Source organism: Herpailurus yagouaroundi, unplaced genomic scaffold, assembly GCF_014898765.1.
Source record: "Herpailurus yagouaroundi ecotype Mexico unplaced genomic scaffold, PumYag 28, whole genome shotgun sequence".
Lineage (NCBI taxonomy): Eukaryota > Metazoa > Chordata > Mammalia > Carnivora > Felidae > Herpailurus > Herpailurus yagouaroundi.
In genome coordinates this window covers 21248478-21271856 of record NW_024412376.1, presented here as the reverse complement: position 1 = coordinate 21271856, position 23379 = coordinate 21248478, and the positions used below count along the sequence as shown (strand labels likewise).

The following is a 23379-nucleotide window of genomic DNA, read 5'->3' as shown; positions in this document are numbered from 1 at the left end:
AAACAACTTAAGAGTAGAGAGACCATTTCCCCAGGAAGCAGAACAGTGTCACTGAGATAAACCCAGCCAATTTTAAGAGGAATGTCAAAGGGCAACAGGATAACTACAATACAATTTCTCACAGGAAACATACCATCTCTGGATACTTGAGCAGAATCTAATTGCATCCCCAAACACTTCATCTCAGAAAATTCATAAGGAAAACTTTTAAAAAATAAGGCCACAAGAATGAATGAAGGGAACTCCATAAATTCTGGAGTCATAAAGTGATTCTGAATCCCAAATGCCTGGTCTGAACTTTATTAAGGATTTTATTTCCTATAAAGGTAACATAATACATTTTCAATTTTAATCTTTCTTCAATAAGTTATTTCACTATTCTACTTTTTCAAACTATTTCCATGAGCAGTAAGATCATCATCAAATATACATTCTAAATGTGTATGTTCTAAAAATCTGCACTAGAAAATACAGGCTATAAAATTAAGTGTTCTTCAAATACAGGGAGCCATCTAAACATATTATAGTATGCATGTGCATTAGTTTCCTATGATTGCCATAACAAATTAAATTATTAAAATAACACAAATTTATTATGTTAGAGTTCTGGAGGTCCAAAGTCTTAAATGAGTCTCGGAGTGCCTGGGTGGCTCAGTCAGCTGAGAGTCCAACTTTAGCTCAGGTCAAGCTCTCACAGTTCATGAGTTCAAGCCCCACATCAGGCTCGCTATTATCAACACAGAGCCCACTTCTGATCCTCTGTCACCCTGCCTTTGCCCCTACCCCACTTGCACTCTCCCAAAAATAAATGAACATTTTTTTGAAAATAGGTCTCACTGGGCTAAAATCAAGGTGTCAGTGGACTGCATTCCTTTCTGGAGGCTCTAGGGAAGACTCCGTTTTCTTGCCTGTATCAGCTTATAGAGGTTGCCTTCATTCTTTGGCTCATAGCTCCTTCTTCCATCTTCAAAGCCAACAGCAGCACCTTGAGTTTTCTTCACCTAGCATTAACTCTGCTTCCCTCTCCCACTTCTAAAGGCCCTTACAATTACATTGGACCCATCTGGATAATCTAAAATCTTCTCATCTCAGAGTCGGCTGATTAACAAATTTAATTCTATCTGCAATCTTAATTTCCCCTTCCCATAATAACAACATATTCACAGGTTCCAAGGGTTAGGAGTGGACATCTTTGGGAGAAAGGGGCATTATCCTGCCTGCCACAATTTGTAATCACCTATTAGTACACTGACCATTTTATTTTTTCATACAGATACACAGATATATGCCATAGCCACACACACACAATTCTTTAGGTTTCTGTTTTACTTTATGAATTCTAGACTAACTCTGCTGAATAGTTCCATAAACATCTCCTATAACTTTATAGTGTTAAATTTTTATTAAAAAAAAAATCTGTTCTTGAAAGAAATTCCAGATGGTTCAAAGAGTGTAAACCAGAAAATATTTTACTTTAGTTAAAAAATATGCTAATAGGGGCACCTAGCTAGCTCAGTCGGTAGATCTCGGGGTTGTAGGTTCAAGCCCCACATTTGGTATAGAGATTACTTAAAAATAAAATCTTAAAAATATATATGATAATAAAAACACAATAACTCCAATGAATAACTCTTTTAGGATCTCATTTTAGGCTTATTCTAGAAAAGGTCCTAAGTCTCTTGTTCATAGTTACAATTCATTCTGCTATAGGCAAGTTGACCTTACGGCTACATTTTTGTTATTTTACATTATCTCAAAAGAGTGAGTTTTTCCAGAAATTCTCAAGGTCTCCATTCAGTTAACCAAGGATATCTGAACTCTGTCTCAACTGTCAGTGCTTTCCAGTAAAAATAAATCATGACACTTTAATTCCAACTTCAGTTGTGGGAAACTGGACTCATCTTTACAATTCTTTTCTTATTAAGTGAAGAGACTTACATAAAATAAAGTATTTGAATTTAATTTAGAATGGTTCTTTTGTCATATTCAAATCAATTCTCTAATACTTCTGCTGGCTACTTTACTTTTTTTTAATTTTTATTATTGAAGTACAGCTGACATACAATGTTATATCAGTTTCAGGAATATAACGTAGCCACTTTCTTTAAATGATGATCAAAGAAACAATTTCTGAAACCTCAAAACAGCAATTTAAATAGTAATGGTCTATTCTCAAATACATGACTTTGTTCCCCAAAGTGTGTTGTGTGAACACTTGGTAATGTAAATTAGTATACCTCTAAAAAACAAAACAAAACAAAAACCCCGATTCTGTGGTCATATATATCTAGAAAAGGATGTACATTATGCCCCCCTTTTGGAGGATCACAATGCACATTAACTTTTTAAAACTCTTAACAAGTCCCAAAACACTGAAACCTCTAAGTTTGTTCAACCTCACTCACTGTTTTCCAAACACAGCTATAAATATCCTGGGCTGAAGCAGGAAAGTGAGAAGAGAATACTGATGTAGAGAATATCTCCATAGAGTATTACTTATTGAGCACTCAGAGCATTCTCAACAGACCTGGGAATAAAACCAATCCCAGTTTAGCTCATGAGAGTTTATGAAACATATTTACAAATGTCAAATGTAGAATCAATGCCAAATTGCAACTATGATTAAAATTTACTTGAAACAACACAAACATAAAAATGTACTGCGGCCTCTAATTGTATTTATATGGATGGGTCTTCTAAAATAAATGTTTAACTCAAGAGGACTTTAAATGATCCAAGTCTAAACAAACCATACCATCTATATAAATAGTCAAAATGTATCTCATTCAAAATGTTGGCCCTCAAATAGAGCTATGGATGTCCCATCTACTACATATAAGCAACAGATTCATAAAAAGCATTTCAAAGGTTGTTTTCCTTCATTCACTGAATAAAAATATTTAATTAAAATAAACTGAAGTTAATTTTAAAGGGATAGGAAATTTCTTTCAAATGGTTTTCACCTTGTTTTTCAATAAAATTCTAGAAATATTTCAATCTAAATTTAAAAATTTAACTTTAATCTTAAAATGTTAAGTATTAACTATTCAAATAAAACTGACTCCTCCTTTTTAAAAATTCTACGAAAATGAGATCTACAGTGCACTAGGCTCAATACATTTAAAAGCAATGTCTTTGATCACTGAGTGTCCCGCTCCTGTGAGATGATAAAACACAGCATGAAGACCACACACTCTGGGGTCTGGGGTGGGATCTAAACACTGCCTCGCAGCAGCTGTGTGCCCTAGGCTTACTTAGCTTCTCAGTGCCCACACTGCTTCATTTATATAAGGGAGAGGGTAATAACCTCTACCCCGTGGGGCTGTTGTGAGAACTAAGGGAGTTAAAATATGCCAAGCAGTTAGAATAGTACTGGCACATAGCATTCAACAAATGTGTCCTGTTACTACCATACTATTGTTATTTTTACTACCCTCTACCCATGTTTGTTGCCGTAAATTGTTATTCATAAATGAAAAGGAAAATAAATTTCTCCAAATTCTACCTAAATTGTCTACATTAGTTTCTGCCCAAAGCTGTGACAGGATACTTACACCTTCACCAACTACCCATAACCACCAATTACCCATTCTGTTCCCATCAGAGTCCTGAACAATCAATGCCTTTGTCTACTTCTGCTTGAACCATCTCTCTTCAATTATTGATTCATTCAATTATATTCAAATCTACTGCATGTTGACCACTGTTCTGCACGTTAGAAATATAAAGATATGTAAGTACCAGGTCCTGTCTTTAAAAACCTGTTAGTCCAGAAGAAAAGCAAAAGAAAATATTTCAACAGTTTAAAAAATTCCAGAATGGAAATATATCTAAGACATAGTATTGACAAACAGAAAGGCCTGACACCCTTGCTGAGGGGACAGAGTGCCAGGCCAGGGAGCTGGTCAGGGGAGAAAGGGGAGAAAGGCACTGCAGGGGAGGGGACAGCTTGCTCAAAGGCAGACAGGCAGGAACGGCTCAGAGTAGTCTATACACTGGATAGCCAATGAGGGCACTTACAAGGACCTATGAGGTGAGAGAGTAAGTGGATGTCAGACCCAGCACGCTCTTGTAGACCATGCTAACATTTTTGGACTTTATTCTCTATTCAGTAGAGGGCTCTAAAGAGATTTAAACAGGTAAACAGGGGAGCTGGTGGTTCAGATCCATATTTTGAAAAGATGACTGCAGCAATGTGTAGAATAAAATAATAGAAGTTGACACTACGACAAACAGGTAGATCAAGTCAATAGGCTTCATGATTTTTCCCAGTACCTTCAAATTTAGAACACTCTTACAAAAACGTTGTGTGGAGTGAGCTTTATTACCCTCATATTCAATGTCAGACACTGAGCTTCAAGAATATCAAAAGACTTGCTCAGGGTCACATAATGATGAGGAAGTAACAGCCAAGAGGGTCCCTTGAATCCAGGTTTTCTCATTCCACTGAACCTCTCTCCTCAACCCTCTGAAATTAAAATAAAAGGCAAACTTTTGGTCACAGCACATCCCAGAGTTGTAGTCAACCTGGTTTAGCTGAGACAAATGAATTGAATTTGACTAATCAGATAACTTTCTTTTTTATTTAACTTTTAATGTTTACTTATTTCTGAGAGAGACAAAGCGTGAGCAGGGGAGGGGCAGAGAGAGAGGGAGACAGAATCCAAAGCACACTCTAGGCTCTGAGCTGTAAGCACACAGCCTGATGCAGGGCTCAAACTCACGAACCGTGAGATCATGACCTGAGCTGAAGTCGGACGCTTCAACCAACTGAGCCATCCAGGCACCCCTAATCAGATACTTTCTGATTGAAATGGCATAGTACATGTCATAGCTACGTAAAATGAAGTTGATTCAGCAAGTTTTTATAAACTTTAGTCCTGAAAGTTGGCTGCTACTAGACATTTTTTACCCTTCTTCCGTGATGTGCATAAACCCGCAAATAAGATTCATGCCCATCAAACAACTAAGCAGAAATTTAGTTGAATCCATAAACTGTGAACATCATATAATCTACAACTCAGATCAATGGTGGCAACTGCCTGGTTGTAAATATTAAGTCTTACTATGTATCAGATTATTAAAAAACTCTGATTTCCTCAGAATAGTCGGTAAATGTAATGTTCTCGTTAATTTACTATTCTGATTATCTGGAAGGTAACACATAGGCTATGTATCACAGAAAAATTACCAACTTTCAAAGAATTATTATAATAAAATAATTTAGAATTAAAACTATACTGAATATGATAATTCACGGTCTTCATTTGAACAGCTGATGATAACCAACATTACTGAAAGGTTACCATGGGACGACAGGTACTCTTCTAAGTGGCTTATATCTAGTAACTCACTGCATTACATTTTATCTCATCAACTTGTTGATAAATAAGAATTGTCACTGTAAGTCATGAAAAACAAACCCAGTTCCTTAGGTTCTTTTGGGGGGAAGGGGGTGGTTTGGCTTCTGGAAAAATAAAAGTTATATTTCACCACAGTAATTCACTGACTGATTTTCTTCATAGCCTCCAGATAATGAGCAACTTAATCAGAAAACCACCTCCCTCTACCCCATTATTTCACAGAACCATTACTCTTTCATACTTGTCAGCTCTGCCCTTACAAGCTGACATTTCATTAAGGGACATAATTGAAAATCTAGCTTTCAGGTAAGTCTGAGGGTCTTCCTTCCCCTTCGATTTCTCTATTTTGATCCCTGCCCCAAAGCAGCTATAAAACATTTTCTGTCCCTGCTAGTTACCATCTGCTTCCTGATCCTGTACTCTGAAATCTTCTTCAATTATCATTCTGATTCTCTATATATCCCTAAAGCTGAAACGTACTCCTGGTTTACTGGGTTTTGTTTTTTTTTTTTTTTCCATTCCTACCTTACTCTGCTAAACCTGTCCATTTAATCAACCTGAACACTCCTGAGAAAGCAGTGTCCTCGTCCCAATTACTCTAGAACAGAGATTCTTCAGTAGGCGCATCCCGGTCCACTCCCCCACCAGGGAACATTTGGCAATTCCAAACTGTTTATTGTCCCCACTGGTCAGATGGAGGGGATTGGGAGGAGTATGCTACTGGCATCTAGTGGATGGATTTCAGGGATGCTACTAAATATCCTACAATGCACAAAACAAACCCCACAAAAAAGGATTATCTAGCCCCAAATGTCCATGGTTCAAGGCTGGGAAACCCTGATCTAGAATATGATCTCAGTCTAAGTACCACAATCTTCCAGTTCTCCCAAGAAGCACATTAACATAAAACTCTTCAAATATACTGCCATGGTGGTTAAAGAATATCAGTTTTGGTGAAGAACATTTACTACATCAAAATAGAGACGTCTTAATAGCTGCTTTCATAGGGATTAATTAACACATTTCTAAGACTAGACTTCTTATTTAATAGACATTGCTATACCTCACAGCACACCTTTTTAGAATGAACTGCTTGGCAGTGTTTGGAAATAGCCTTACACTTCCAATAGGTCACTTGAGCATTCAATGGTACTTAGCACAAGAGGAATCTACCTGCACTCTAAGGATTCTTTCTATTTAAGGCAATCCATGGTAAATTGATTTGTTTCCAGGTCAGCGTTTCTCAACCTTGCCACTATTGACATTTGGGCCTGATAATTCTTGGTTGGAAAGGGTGGCTGTCCTGTGTATTGTAGGATGTTTATCAGTATCTCTGGCCTCGACTCAGCAGATACCAGTAGTAATGCCTTTGCCAGTCCGATATGACTAATGTCTCCAGATATTGCCAAATGTCCTCTAGGGAGCAAAATCACTCCCTTGCCCCCACTGACAACCACTGTTCTAGAGCTTTAAAAACAAAAGCCAGCTTTCCAACCTGGGCCTGGCAGAATGGCTCTTGCAAGGAAGGGTGATAAGAAGATAAGCCATCCTTCCGTCAAGGAAGCAGTGACCAGAGAACACACCGTCAACACTCACAAGCACATCCAAGGAATGTGTTTCAGGAATCATGCCACTCGGGCCTTCAAAGAGATTCAGAAATCTGCCATGAAGGAAAAAGGAACTCCATATGTACACTTTGACACCAGGCTCAGCAAAGCTGTCTGGGCCAAAGGAGGAAGTAAGATCTCATGCCATATCCAAGTGCAGCTGTCCAGGAAATATAATGAAGATGAAGAGTCACCAAATAAACTCTATACATTGATTATCTACATGCCTGTCACCACATTCAAAGTCTACAGACCGTTAATGTGGATGAGAACCAACCACTGAGTTTCAAATAAAACCGCCACACACACATTCACATACACACAAAACCACCTCTAATTTAAGTTTTCTATACCTACATTTTCATGTATTAAGTTTGCTGGGCACAGATATTTTTAATAATTAAGTCAACAAGTTCTTTTATGTTGATATTCTTAAAATAGGATTCCACCTATAATCCTACTGTGGAAATAAGACTCAGTACAACACTGCTCTAATTCTTAATAAATATAAATGAAAACATATAAATATTAAACAGTAGCGAAACACTATGATAATCTGGCTTACATTAACACAGTGGTATCCTTACAGATGAACCTAGTCATCAAACTATTTTGTTTACAGTTAAGTTTTTAGAGATGTCATTTATTCTGTAGCATGACAAAATTCATAACAAAAAAGTGTAGGTAGCATCTTTTCAACATTTATTATGTATTCCATACTTCTTATTCTAACAGCACCACAGGCACAATTTTAAAAATCCCTTTCATTGATACAATAACTCTGTATGATGGGTGCTACTATTTTTCCCATTTAAATATGAGGCAATTAAACAGAGAGGTTAACCTAGTAACCTACCAAAGGTCACACAGGTATCTGTGACAGAGCTGGCATTGCAATCCAAGCAGCCTAACTCAGAATTCGTGTTCTCACCTATTATGCTATATTGCATCTCATATACTAGCATGTCCTGTTAATAACTGTAAATCATATAATAATGAGCATATTACAGGGAAATTTTACTTAATTTCTTTCAATGCTACTTCCTCTTCAGCCTAAGTGACAAAACTGTTCCGGACAATATATGTCTCAGTTATGGCCACTGTGCTATAATAATGTAACAGCCTCTGTAGCCTGACTGCCTGGTTTCCAGTCCCGGCTCCACCACTGTGATCATTGTTAGGGCTGTTCACAAACACTCCAGTTCTCTTCTTCCTCTGGGCACATGGCAGGACCACACTTCCCTACCTCCTTTAAATGGAGCCATGGCCTAGTGACTTTGTTTGAACAATGAAATGTGAGCAGAAGTAAAATGTGTCACTTCAGGTAACTTGAAGAGCCAGAGCTTGCCTCACCATTCCTTTCCTAGAAGAAGGAGTTTAGATGGAGCCGTTGTCAGGCTGGATCTCTGAGTAACTATAATGAGGAGAGCCCCCGGGACCCCACACTGGCCATTTATCATGAGTGAAAAATAAGTCTTTACTGTGTTGAACCTCTCAAATTTAAGGGTTGTCTATTATTACACTAAGGCTTAACCTATTCTAAATAATACACTTACTTTTAGATATGTGACCTTAAACAAGTTACTTAACCTTTCTGTGTCTATTACCTCATCTGTAAAATGGAGATAATAATGGCAACTACCTTATAGTGTTGATGTAAGAATTAAAAAAGGGCCCAGAACATTGTTTAGCATACTGTAAGTACCCACTATTTACCCTAGATATTCTCAGGCAAGCTAACTCATCACTATGGTCACAAGTCTTTATGAGAAATGGATATGTAAATGCATATATTGTTTCTTATTACTCTAATAATAAAATGCTAAATACACAGACCCAAAAGCTAACCAAATAATTGGTCAGACCCAAATAATTGACTGACAGGCATAAAAACTGAATAATAAAACCCATAATCCCCTTGCTACAAAATGATGAAGTAAGGAAAATAGAGGAAAGATGATTATATTTAATCAGCCCAACTTTTGCTTCTGCCCCATCCTCTGCCAGTAATACACATTTAAACAAAGACAAATAGACACACACACACACACACACACACACACACACACACACACTCTTCTCAATGAAGAGATTTAAGTTGCCAGCCAACTAGAAAGATATTCATCAGAAGGAGCCAAAAATGTAGTGCCAACTGGCCGTGTGACATGCACAGTAATGTCTACTAATGAACCAGTACCTGACGTCACGTAGCTAGGGATGGAAAAAGCAGATAGAAAAGGAGTGATGTGATGTGGAAAATCAACTTGGAATTTTCCTAGACACACGGTAAAGGTGACTTGATTAGGAAGAGGATCATGCTTAGAATCAAGAAACATTTTTAAAGAGCACAATCACCAAAGACAATTTTCATCAGGCGCTTTTTTATTTACTCAGGAGATAATTAAAACTGACTTCAAGAGGGGAAATGGTTGTAGCTGTCCATAAGATGGCTGTCCATATCAACGACTAGCATACTACAACTACGAGATTCTAAAGTCTTTAGTAGACATTTTGGTGAAGGAAGCAAAGGAAGACTTTCTTAAAGTTAGAGAAGAACCACAATTACATATTGAAAAAAACATCCTACTCTACTGAAAATTAACCTTGTCTGGGGCTGCTATAAGAAAATGTGTATGTAGAGTTTTACATATTTTTAAATGCAGATATGAATTATAAGGCTGTGAAAGTGGCTAATGGAAGGGAATGATACATCCAGCTAAGTCACATGTAGACTGATGAAATCCAAGCTTGGTTGTGGCAAGTTACAGATTTTTAAAAACTTAAGAAAGAGTGCCCTGAGACCCAAAAGGTCAGCAAGAGGACACAAAATAGTGAAGGTGAATTAGTAATAAGACTGCAGAGAGAGAATACCCTATAGTCTTAATCAGGAAATTAGAAATAAGCTTATTAGACATCTGTGGTTCTTAACATTTTAGAGTTACAGAGCCCTAGGAAAATCTGAGAAAAGTATATGGATCCTCTTTCCAGAAAAAAAAAAAAATTTGTTTTCATGTACACACAGAATGTTCATAAACTCAGAAGAAAGAAAATAGAAAAAGGTCAGAGATTTCTGGATACTCTACACAGATGTCAAAGGTCATGGGGAATAAATGAGGAAGTAGCAGAAACTTCCCCTTCCAGGAACTAGAAGATGGGAAGCTAAAACAACAGTCTGACAAAAGACTGAATATCAGAACAGGAAGATAAGCCAAAAGGATGACACAAACTTTACAAGCACTTGGCTGCCATTCCAGGATGCCTCTAGAAAAACGCTCAAATACTACAATTGTTTCTACAATGTGAATGGTGAGGAATGAAAATACTGAGACTGAAACTCAAAAAAGAAAAGAAAAAAAAAAGTTGAGACTAGAGTGTTGTCTCCAAACTTGTCCAGAATTGGGACAGCAGCCCAAATCCAACCCGCAGAGACAGAACCCATCACATCAGGGGGAAAGGAACCTGGCAGGTGTTCTGGTATGGAAGGTTGTGGGGCACTCTGGCCCTGACCAAATGGTGCAGCCCAGAAGCCATCTTTGCCATTGGGAAAGAGACAGAATATTAAACTCCCATAGATTCTCTGCTGCCTTCCCATTTTACCAATACCATGGATCTATGGGACTCCTCGGTTGCAAACATACAGTACATTCTTACAGATCTGTCCTATAGACACCTGTGAGGGAGAAGAGGCTGAGAATTATGGACTGTTGTCTATCAGGGTAAAATGACCTTCTCAAGATCCACAGAAAGTTCAAGAATCAGTTCTGTGTTCCTTTCACAAGAAACAAGCCACTGCCTCCTTTATTCTGGCACAACTCAGCCAACTATGCTGCCAGGGTTCATTCCTCCCATCATCTAACTGCTAAATAAAAATTCTTTTAGGCTTGTTGGTTTAGGGAATGTGAGAAGCAAGGAAGAGGATTCATTTTCAGAAATACCAAATAAAAGCTATGCTGTCTAATTAACAATAGGTTTACAACCTACTGGAAATATGTACAAACTCCCCCCACCATGGAGTCCCAAACCCTTAGGCACTTCACTTTCTGGTTCTTCTTCCCCCTAGGCATTTCTCAGGCTTATTTTCAAGGGCTTTGTAATGAGCATGGCCAAAGAACAAAGGGAGAAGGGAATGAAAGTCTCAGTATCATCTCAAGGTATGTACATTTGTTCTAATCAGACTACTTCTTCCTTTACATGGGCATAGGCAACATCCAGCTAAGGCTGCAACCTCTGTAGTACTCACCCAATGAGGAACTGGGGGAGGGACTTGCATTGCTAGGAGATAAACTGTCTGCTATAACTGCCCTGAGTGTACCTGTCCATCAGACACCCCCTCTTGCAAGAACATTGATTAAAGTCTCCCCTCATGGTGCTCCAAGTCTCCACATCCCTCCTTTGATTGGGTCGATGGGCTGATTTCTAACAGGGAATATTCACTTCCATTCTGAAAATGCTTTGGCTGTGGCAATAGATTGCTGTAAAGAACTCTTTTATCACACCATCTTCCTTCTACTCCTGCCTGCCTCACATTTAGTTCTGCCTCCCATCACTTCCAAGGCAGCATTTAAGTTTCTCCATACTTATCTTCCTATTTGATTTCTAGATTATTTAACTATTTCAGGCACAAAAATTGACAAATAATTTCCAAGCTAGGTCTGTCTTTCTTTTCCTCCCTTCCACTTTTCTGGTTTCAAGATACCATATGGGTCTTTCATGCATTCTCACAAGACAGTTTAACTGCTCAGCCACTGGCCTTGGTCAATTCTTATACTAGAATATATTAGATACATTTGGCTTACTTAAGTAATGCTTCACTGATCTTTTTTCTTTCTTACCTCCCTTTTCTACATGGAATTTTGGCCTTTTGACAGTCATATGTGGGTCGCTGTTTTAGCCAAGACTGCACCAATAAGAAAGGTTTTAAAACTACTTACTTTGTATAAAGGGGATATTTTTGTTACCATCACATATCTCTGTCAAACCATGAAGGATATAATGCAGGCCGAGTGCACAAGCAGCATGCAGAAAAAAGCTGACATTCAAGAAGTCAAGCATAGAGGGAAATAATGAGAGGTTAATGAAGTGTGAGCTCTGAGTCACAAGTGTTATTCAGAAAACAAAACAGACATCTGTAAGGATCAACCTTGGAACTAGTCATTGCACCTTAATCAATGTGTATATATGCATGTTTATTAAATAACTGTTCAAAGACTTTCAAATAAATTAAAAGTCTAAGTTTTAAAACTTTTAACCATTCAAGCTTTAACAATGTCCACCTCATTATCAAACATTCCTATATGAATGAAATGAGTACATTATTTGAGGAAAGTACTCAGAATAACTCCCATTAATTAATTGCAAATTATAACACAAAACCTATCAATAAAAACTTTTCTTTAAAAATCATTAAGGTCTGTGGTAAGATTTATAAAGCACAAACTCAAAGTAGACACTGAAATACCTAAGAGTGGAATCCTAAGACAAGCAACTTTTTCAAAGTCAATTAAAACTTCTCAAGGTGTTTTATAATAAACTCAATTCCACTTAAGAAAGCATAAGAAATTGTGTTCAACTCAGGACACTACCCTGCTTTATTCATTACTCAACTTACTGGGCTTATACAACAGGCCCTCATTCAGTACAATGATCATGTGCTTACAAGACCTAATTGAACTTTATCCAAGCATCCTTCTCATTGCAGGGAGGTCTTCTTAAAAAGAGTGAAGCCTTCTCTTTAAAGGTTTAGTAGAGGCTAAAAAATTTAAATCAATGCCATAGCTCAAGTCTATGAAATAGACCAACTTTAAACATTCAAATTAACATAAGGAAATACATGTTAGATACCATTTAGAAGGAACTTGAATATATTTTCTTCAACAAATTCACCCTTCAGCAAATAAACAGCTGAACTTCACCCCCAATTCTATATAGAACTGTTGACCTGATTTTGTGAGGGTTCTGTCTGTATTTTAAATTACCCAACTAAAGTAATGGCCTTAGGGGTAGAGAAGGGTTGGAATGCATGTGACCATGTGAGATGTGCTTTGGCACAGGCTCACCGCCAACATGGGCACACCTGAGCTCCCCCTGGGTAGACCTGAGAAAACCAGCATGTCTTCCAAGTTCAGCTGCTCCAAAAATGCCCAAAGGAAAATGTGGCTATCTTCCTAAAAGGAAAAGTCAAAAACCCAGACTGTCATCCTGCTGAAATGTCATTCGGGCAACCTGACCAGGTAGTGTAGTTATTGAATACATTACCGCACTTCTTGGGATACAGGAGCTAGTTCCCTCCTACAAGGCCCTCTGACCCCTACTAAAGTCAATGTGGGCTTCTCTGGCCCTTATGGTTCAAGACCCTAAGTCTACTCTCTGTAGTTAAACAACAGAAAGCATAGTATCAAAAAATGTTTTTAGGGCTGCCTAGATCGTTCAGTGGGTTAAGAGTCTAACTTGGGCTCAGGTCATGATCTCATGGTTGGGTTCATGGGTTCCAGCCCCATATCGGGTTCCACACTGACAGTGTGGAGCCTGCATGGGATTCCTTCTCTCTTCTCAAAATAAATAAACTTAAAAAAAATCTGTTTTTAAAAAATAAGAGATAAAGTTTATGAACAATAATGCTTAAATGCCAAAAAAATTATAAATTGGATTCTTCGGTAGGAAATGAGAGATTTGATTCTTTTTTTTTAATTTTTTTTTTAGGCTTTATTTATTTTTGAGAGAGACAGAGACAGAGACAGAGCGTGAGTGCGGGAAGAACAGAGAGAGGGAGACACAGAATCTGAAGCAGGCTCCAGGCTCCGAGCTGTCACCACAGAGCCTGACATGGGCTCGAACTCACAAATCACGAGATCATGACCCGAGCCAAAGTCAGATGCCCAACCGACTGAGCCACCCAGGTGCCCCAAGAGATTTGATTCTTAATCAAATATTTTTCTATTTCAATTAGAATACTTTTTTCCTTAAGTTTATTCATTGATTTTGAGAGAGAGAGAGAGCAGGGGAGGAGCAGAGAGAGAATCCCAAGCAGGCTCCACACAGAGCCCAACATGGGCCCTGATCCCACAAACCCTGAGATCATGACCTGAGTGAAACTCAAGAGTCAAAGGCTCAACTGACTAAGACACCCAGGTACCCCAGAATACTTTTTTTTTTAACAGAAGAGTAAAAATTATAGTGCTAAATGATTCTGCCACTCCCCAAAGGGGAAATACTCCTAAAACCATTTCAATCATTAATCTGATGTGTGATTTAACCACAAACATAAAACTGCTTGCCATGAAAACTTTTCTCCCCACACAGGCACCTCACTTACACAGTGGCCCAAATTCTAGCATCTATGTAATCTTTTTCTATTAAGCAGTATCTGTAGGATGAAATACCATTTCTAAAATTATACTCAGAGGAAAGAGATTTGAAACATTAAATCTGTGTGGCTTAATAGCTAAGATTTGCATTTGATTTTGGAAGTATTTTCCATCAAACATTAAGTGTGCACAAGAACTTATTCAAAATACAGATTCCTGCATCTCAGCACCAGGAAATGAAAATCAGTGGTCTAGGCTGGGACTAGGAATCTGCATTTTAAATAAGCACCCTGGTGTTTCTGATGCAGGTGGTCTAGAAAAATAGCACTGCAGGGAAGGTAATTCATTTCCATTATAGCTGTCCAGTCTTCAAGCCTCTTCTCCCAACTCCATGATTTTTTTTTCATTTGACACTTTTTAAACAATCCTTAGTTGGATTAGTGTTTTTCAAGGAAAATCTTTGAAATGTCATTTTCACTGCAACTACAGAATAACAATAATGCCAGAAAGTAAGACATAGCAGAAATGGTTAAGAGAAAGGTGAAAAGCTCACTTGCTCTAAGGAATCGCTTAAAATTGGAACTGGATGGGATCTTGATCATTCCAGGCTAACTCTCTCATTTTAATCTTTAAACAATATTTTAAGCACTCCCCTGACTATTAATTTTGTTATCTATGTTCTCCAGTTACCTCATTCATGCTACTAAGTGAGATGATGCCTGAAATTTAAATCAGTCTCAACAGCTCTTACACTGGGTTTTCAGTAAGTCTTGCTTTCACTTACTGTGTTTTCCTATCTGAACTTTTTAGAATCAGAATTGTTTATTTGATCCATTTATTTCACTATTCTCCATAAGATGATTTAGAACCTTCTGGAAATTCCCACCCAACCACAAATGTAATTGGTTGCACTGACTACAGTAAACTTATATTTTTAAGTCAGAAATTCAGATTTTCACTTAAATAACTGCAGACATGGCAGGCTACCCTGGAGTTGCCAAAGTCAATATGTTAAGTCTGTCTCTAGGGCAACAGACTAAAGAGTAGTAAATGAGGTTTTGAACTGCATTCCTGTTCATTTCTGATTTAGCAACAGGCTTCTACATGCTCCCATTATGCTCTGGCCATCCCTTTGTCTGATCTCAAAATTACATGGAATGACTTTTTGGTTGTTGTTCTACTTTTTTTTTTTTTTTAAAGACATTCTATTTCAATTTTTCTTGCTGTTTCCACATACATTGTTTTTTTTTTTTTTTTTTCTAATTTTCACTATCAAGTCATTACAAGCAGCTCCCCTACACGAACACGGGAACGTACACGCGCCTCACCACCATTTTAAAATTTTTCCATGTGAATTGAGGACTGTAAGTATTCAGTGGCTTAATTAGAAATCTGCAAACCCCTCCACACAATGGACCAGTGCTGATTCAGTAAGTACTTCCTGCTGCTTTTGTAAAAGCTCTTCCCAGTTTTGTTTTGTTTTTTTTTAAGCCACTAGACAGATGATCTCTTTCTACCCAATTCTAGAGTTTCACAATACATCTTTTTTGTGGACTCAAGAATATACTATACTGCTAATGCCAGAATGTCAATCAATCTAAATTTTCCTAGACCATAAGTTAATAAATTTAAATTCATCTCACTATAACCAGCATCACTTGAAGGAGAAAGACATAAAATACAGTGCCCTAACTACCCAAAATGCATGTGGAAATATTTAAGATAAACTGATTTGTACACGAAGGATATCTAATAAAATAATATACAGGACAGAACAATGATTTTTTCTGAGTTGCACAAATTTAACCAAGACACAATGACAACCCTGTAGCACTATGCTTTTCCAAACTTAATCAATGGTTTTCAGTTCTGTTGTTATACTCTCCTAATCCCTCTAATATCCTTAAATTGTACTATCATTTAACATCTTATTAATAAGAACAAAGAGGGTGGTATATAACACTCAGCATGAAGAGGGATACTGAAACTATAACAAACCAAAAAACGTGAGTCATCCAGTTTTTAGTAAAGGTTATGCAAAAAACATGGGTTACATACTTAGATAAATCACAACACACAGAGGTAAATATACTACAGTAAACATACCCATATTGTGTAAGCAGATATGCCATCATAATGATAGCATAACTAGCATCAAATAGTTGCTAAAATAATACATTTATCTTTTGCTGTATTGTAAACCAAATTCCTACACTGGTGTAAATTTTAAAACAATTTGCTTATGTTTACCATAGTAAGAAGAGTAGTTTGTATCAAAGACTAAAGGAAGAATAAACTTCTCAACACAGCTTTAACTACCAATTTTCACAGGGTAATCTCAAAACACGAAGTAAAATGGCACAGTCACCTCTGACCAAATCTACTTAGGTTTAGGCCTGTGTCTATGTATGAAGTGTGAACAGAAGGCCCTGGTGATGGTGTGTACTCAAGTTAGAGCACAAGCCATATTAACCAATAATCTACATATTCAGATGTCTGTGTTTCAAATCTCCATCTAAATTTGTCTTCATTCACCTAAATCCATTATATTTTGATAGTCACAGATTAAGTAGGCTATGTTCTCACACCAAGATTAGCGAAAACAGTCCAGAAAGCAAACTCTCAACTGGCCTAACATCACTAAGCTATCTACCCTCAAGATCCTGTTTGTGCCTACATGGAGAAAACCACATAATCCAGTTATAAATATAGCAATGATAGTAAACCTCAGTTTCTGCTACAAATAATATGGCCAGAAATACAGCAAAAGCAGCTGAAAGAAAAAGCAAAATCACTGTGGTAGGTTGGTAATAAAGACTGTAGTCTTGTAACTGCAGGATATCCTATAAAATGAAAATGTAATTTATAAATCATTTTTAATGCTACCAGAAACCAAAGGAAGGGCAATAGGGGAGTATTTATACAAGACCACCTTCAATAGATTCTTCCAATAAAAGTGAATCTACTGAAGAGAAAAATGGTCACATTAGTTTTTAATGAAAGGCAAGAAAAACACCTCTGTTCATTCACCTGTACAAATACCAATTGCTTAAGTTGAAAAGAAAAATAGTTTGTCAAAGGTGTCACATCCACCGTAAACTGCAGCAGTTGAAGACCTTGATGGGATGAAACTACTTCCCCACATGACACTTTTCCTGGCCCCTCCACCTTGCCTATAACTGAGTCATGCAAATGGTATGCTGGTAGGCAAGGTGCTACTTATTCAAGTTTTACTCTGAAACTCAAATTATTTCATAACATTCAGAATAGGACTCAACCATAGTTTACTCCAAATTGGGGTATGAAAAAAAGATTTCATGAAGAGAACTCAGCTTTGCAAAAAATAAGATTTGGAAGTGGTGGGGGGGGAGCAAAACATAAATTTTCCCTAGTATATTTTAATCTTTCTATCTAGGTGTGTGTAGGTATTATCACCGAAGTATCAAATTGTGAGCCGGGAGAATGTGTGATCCTGCTCATCTGCATTCTGTCACTCTGTTCTGCTCCATAGACACTGCTGAGGTCATGCTTAATGGCCAAAAAATTCACTACGTGCCTAAAGGAGAAAGTAGAAAAAGACAGGCAGGCCTGAGGGTGTGATTATCTATTTAAGCATGCAACTGTATTTTAAACATAATTAGACTAATTGCCTCCCAATCTTAGCTGATGCATCTGCACATGCAATTAATTAGAACTGATTTTAAAGGCTCTGTTTGGAATCCTTTGTTCCCCACTTCCTACAAATCAAATTATCAAGGAACAAATTTAATTTTTCAACTTTTATTTTAAGACAGACACAAACTTATGTTAACTAGGTCTGATAGACAAATGTAAGTCACTTAACTAGCAATTATTTTACTCAGAAACTAAAGGCCAATTCAAATTTTTTCATCTATAAAATAGATGGTAAATACATCAATCCTGCAAGACTGCTGTAGAAAAACTGAAATAATCTCATAGGTCTTCATCTAAAATGGGAAGGTACAAAGAGATAAAGTTCCATTTTGCAGAAAAATTGAGAAATATACTATTAATGCCACTTTTTACCATGTGCTTTATTCTGCACTGCTTTTTCTACCAGAAGTCAAATGCAGTTAAGGGATTTTTAAAAGGACACTAAGACATATGATGTGCTCACTGGGAAAAGGATAAGGACTATAACACAAAGACTCAGACACTGAAACTGGAGATGGGGCTGGGAGCAGGTAACTGGGAGGGATAAAAAGAGACAAACAAAAAAGTGAAGGGCCAAAAAAAAAAAAAAAAAACTTTGATAGTTTGGACAGACTGCAGTGCATACAGAAGAGGTGGTCAAACTAGCTCAGGATCTTCTCCCAAGTAAATATTTACTGACTGAATGAACAGTGGATAATCCACAGCAACATTAGGGGTGTGTACCTGATCCAGGGGACAGCAATTAACACAATTAACAGCTCATACAGCCTGGTTAATGTAAGGCAAGACTGAAGTTGGGAGCCAGAGCCTGGAGAATGGGCCTATTTACAGTGACCTTGTAGAATGGCCCCAGAATCATTAATGGATGGAGGAAACGTCCTCTAATTCTACATGGAAAGCAGACTGAGTACCAACACATGATAAAACACAGAATTACCTGTTGGCGAAAAAAATACGAAGATCCATTCCCTTACTGGATGAACACAGGCTAACAATGGGAAAAACAAATTTACAGCAAGCTGACTCCTTGTCAGTAAGCTAAAACACATGCAGGTTTAAGGATAGTAATTGGTGAAACATGTGACTGTGACATGTTTCTATGTGGCTACACAGAGACCCTTATAAGTGAATTTTACATGTAATGTATGTAGCAATGATTAGATTAGAAAAAATCCATTTCTGATATTAACCAACAGGCTCAGGACATTCAACAGAATCACCCACAATTCGGTAGTATTATTTTGCAATGGAAAAAAAAACGATATCTGAAGGCTAATTTGAATCTACACTACATCCTATGAGGAAATATTCTCAAGTCACGACACAGCCAAGATTAATAGGTGTTTCCACCCACTCCTTAAACAGTTTTAGGTACAGAAAACAATGTCACTTCTCTTCCAAAGAATATGTTAAGTATAGGAGTTTGCAGAAATATATGAAAAAGACAGGGCTCCTTTCCATGCTCTCATTACCTGGTGTTCTGGGTACCTTTAAAAATATGAGTACTCAAGCACACTGACACCATCAGTTATAAAGGGTGTGTATTCATTTCCAAAAGCAAAAAACAGAGATGCCGCTATAATTTGAAATCATGTTGCTCATCTCTTGCATTGGGAAAAAAAACTACTTATAGCAAGATTATTTTTTAAATCATTCTACATTTATATTCGTAAAACCAAACAAATATGCAAATATGATACTTTAATATACTCATCTATAAAAATTTTTAGTTCCAACTTAAACATCTGAACAATTGACATTTTCCCATTTGCCATATTTTTTCAACATGAGGTTTGCAGAGTTAAGACCAAGATATATCAAGTAACTGATTCACTGATTTGTTAATTAAACAAATTCTTACTGAGGGCCTACTTTGTACCAGGCAGTGTTTTGGCTGCTGGGTATACTGACAGGGATAAATTTAGAGAAAGTCCTGTCCCTCATAGAGCTTCCTGTCTACTGGGCAGTGGGGGGAGGGAACAAAGCAAACAAATTTTTAATTTTAAATGGACATAAGTGGCATAAGCGCTACAAGGAAAAATAAACCTATCAGACTAGAAGATTGGATATGGTGGTCAGAGAAGACCCTCCCAAGGAAGGGACACTTGAGAAGAAATCAAACTGAAATAAAGAAGCCAGCCATGTTGAACTCTGGGTAAAAGCAGACCTTCCTTCCAGGCTTCACAAAAAGCAGATACAAATGGCCCCAGGTCTGAGTGGTTTGATGAAGAACAAGAAAACTTGTATGGCTGAAGTAAAATGCATAAGCTTAAAAGATAAAGTGGAGGAAAAGATATGGCTCGGTTATACTGTTTCAATCTAATGGACCATTATATAAGTTTGAGCAAGAGTGTGTCACATCACACATCACACATCACACACATCACCCCACACATCTCTAGGAGACACAGGTGGAAGAGGAAGATTAGTTAGGAGACCATTTCAATAGTTAGCTTCAATAGCTTAATCTGATACTCTGTAAGTGCTTTAACCTGTTAGGTTTTGTGGGGGTTGAGGAGCTGCTTCTTAAATTTAATTCTATCTAAAGAAACAGACATAAAGACGTTTGTGTATTTTATACTATACATTCCTCTCAGTGACTATTAGTTTGAATAAATGAAAACTATTGTTTCAGATAATCTCAGTCGAACAGCCTTAAAATTATGCACAAAACAAGATGACCATCCTCCTATCTTTTATTATAACTACATGAAAGTCATGTAGGAGTGAATAGTTCTTTTGTCCTTAAACAGGCTATTTGAAAAACAGAAGCATACTGTCTTTTATTGTCAATTCATGGTTCACAAAGCCTGTGAGGTTGGCTTTTGTCCTTCAAAAGCTTTTAATGGACAGGTACATTTAAGCCTTATTTTATGGACTGTGAGAAATGGAATGCACTGGGAGCGGTCCACATCTCCCTTTTGTGAAAGGAAAAAGATATCAGCAATGCAGAGTGACCTCACCTATAAAGAATGCATCAGTGACATGGAACAAAGGTGGCTTCCTTCGTAAGGAAACACAATCTGTTTCAGAAAACTGCTTCATTACTTTTGAATGATTTAGGGCTGCACAGTCTACTAGAAACAGTTCCAATCCTTAACCCCTATTTATTTTATTAACAAAACTGTTTGTGATACCATTCTTTTTTCAATCCTTAAGGAAAAGTCTGGTGTATTCATTAATCAAACCTGTATACTGTTCAGATTACCTTTGATCCTATGTGTTTGTGCCAAATAAGTATATTTATCAATTGAAGACTGTAAATGATAAATTGCATATCTACGGAACTAAGGACTCTGGTATGCTGTCCAGAGACTCAAGAACTTGATCAGATGTGGAAAATAAAGGCAATTAACCAATGTTTCAGTATATAAAAGGAAGCCCAGCATTTTCACATTTTAAGGCATGTTGCATTTTCCAGCTTATGAAATTCATTATAGCTTACTTTTTCAAACAATGATATCAATGCAAAGCAAGTTATTTGACAAAAGAATGAATTCATTCATCGCTAACCTAGATGCGACAAACAGAACACTCACTAAAATAGTAGCTGACTCAAATTCATTAGTTTACTCAAGATCACAAAACATCTTGCTACATATTTTCCCTCAAGGTCAGACAGTGAATGGGGCGCCCGGGTGGTGCAGTCGGTTAAGCGTCCGACTTCAGCCAGGTCACGATCTCGCGGTCCGTGAGTTCGAGCCCCGCGTCAGGCTCTGGGCTGATGGCTAGGAGCCTGGAACCTGTTTCCGATTCTGTGTCTCCCTCTCTCTCTGCCCCTCCCCCGTTCATGCTCTGTCTCTCTCTGTCCCAAAAATAAATAAAAAACGTTGAAAAAAATTTTTATAAAAAAAAAAAGGTCAGACAGTGAAGAATTTATTTTCTTGAATCAGACATACATTATTCCATATAATCAGCTCTTACAATGATTTCATGACCATTTAAAAGTGATTTTGCTGTCAAACTAAAATTGCTACTATTTTCATCCTAAAGCTAAACATACATAGTTGTGATCTAATTACTCCCCACCTGTGCAGACTGTATCATCCAGTACATGGCTGCAAACTTGTCAGATGACACTCAACTGACTAGGAAAATTGATATTAAGTGTCAAACCATAAATCAATTTTGGCCTCTATCTTTAACCCACCTATTCTATTCTTTAGCTTAATATCCCAGTATGTCTGGTAAGAGTGCCAAGAAACGGTGACCCTTCATTTCAGACACAGAGAAGAAATGTGTACTGAATGACTGATACATGCATGCACTGAACACAATCTCTAGTTTCATACATTCTTAATTTCAACATATATCACTAAACATGAGGCATGTTAAATAAATCCTAAACTGGTCACGTTAAATAAATCCTAAACAGGTCCAAAAAAACCCAGTTTCAGAAGGGCTGGGTGGCTTACACCATGGCTGTACTTAGACAAACAAGACACTAGCTAATTGCTAATGATGCCCAGATACTGACCTGACACCACCAAACTAGAAGGAGAAAAAAGCCACCAGTGGGGGCTGACAAATTTACATATCAGGTAAATGTGAAAAATAAACTTGCCACTCAGTCCAGGAAATAAAGAAATCTGGGATCACAAAGAAGAAACTTACATAAACCCAGCAACACACACAAATTTACATAATAAGTATTCACATAGCATTCTTACCCCTTCCACACAAAGCTGTTCATTCATTGCATACCTAAAAACCACAGCGTGACACATTTCTAAAGTTACCAAGCCTTCCTGACGTGCTGTTCCCCAAGATAAGCCATTCTCTTTCATCTATAATGAAATGTTAGGTGGACCTACTGTTCCTTATTTGTAGGTATCACGTAGCTTAGTCTCCTGAGAGAAGTAATAATAACTGGAGGTATTTCCATGCATTTTAGTTAAATATTTAATACATTAACAATCACAGAAAATCAGCCTTGCAGGTATCTGAACTAAAGAGCCTGCAGTTCTTGTCATGTTTCGTATCATAGCTGGCTGGCTTATAATTCAGGAATTGGAAAGAGTCCCTTGGGGCTAATTTATTCTTCTAACTGCCCGTTTTTCTTTTTTCCCTTTCCACTTCATTCTCGAAATTTTAATTTTATTTTGAATGTGCATGTTGCCTCTTATGGGAATTAGAATGTGGAGGTGCTATTGCAAACCACATCATTACCTGTGCTTCCAATCATCCACAGGATTACCTATCCCACAGGAATTACTTGTATATAGATAATCTGCATCAAAACAGAGGCCTTTAGGGGCGCCTGGGTGGCTCAGTCGGTTAAGCGTCTGACTTCGGCTCAGGTCACGATCTCACGGTCCGTGAGTTCGAGCCCCGCGTCGGGCTCTGGGCTGATGGCTCAGAGCCTGGAGCCTGTTTCCGATTCTGTGTCTCCCTCTCTCTCTGCCCATCCACCGTTCATGTTCTGTCTCT

General features: G+C 37.5%; 1 protein-coding gene and 1 pseudogene across 1 annotated transcript in view; one reads left to right on the top strand and one right to left on the bottom strand.

The window, feature by feature from the left end:
* SH3RF1 (SH3 domain containing ring finger 1) overlaps positions 1-23379 on the bottom strand; it is a 182034-nt gene that overhangs the window by 140799 nt on the left and 17856 nt on the right. The window lies entirely within an intron of this gene.
* On the top strand, positions 6854-23235 carry LOC121027427 (60S ribosomal protein L31-like; annotated as a pseudogene).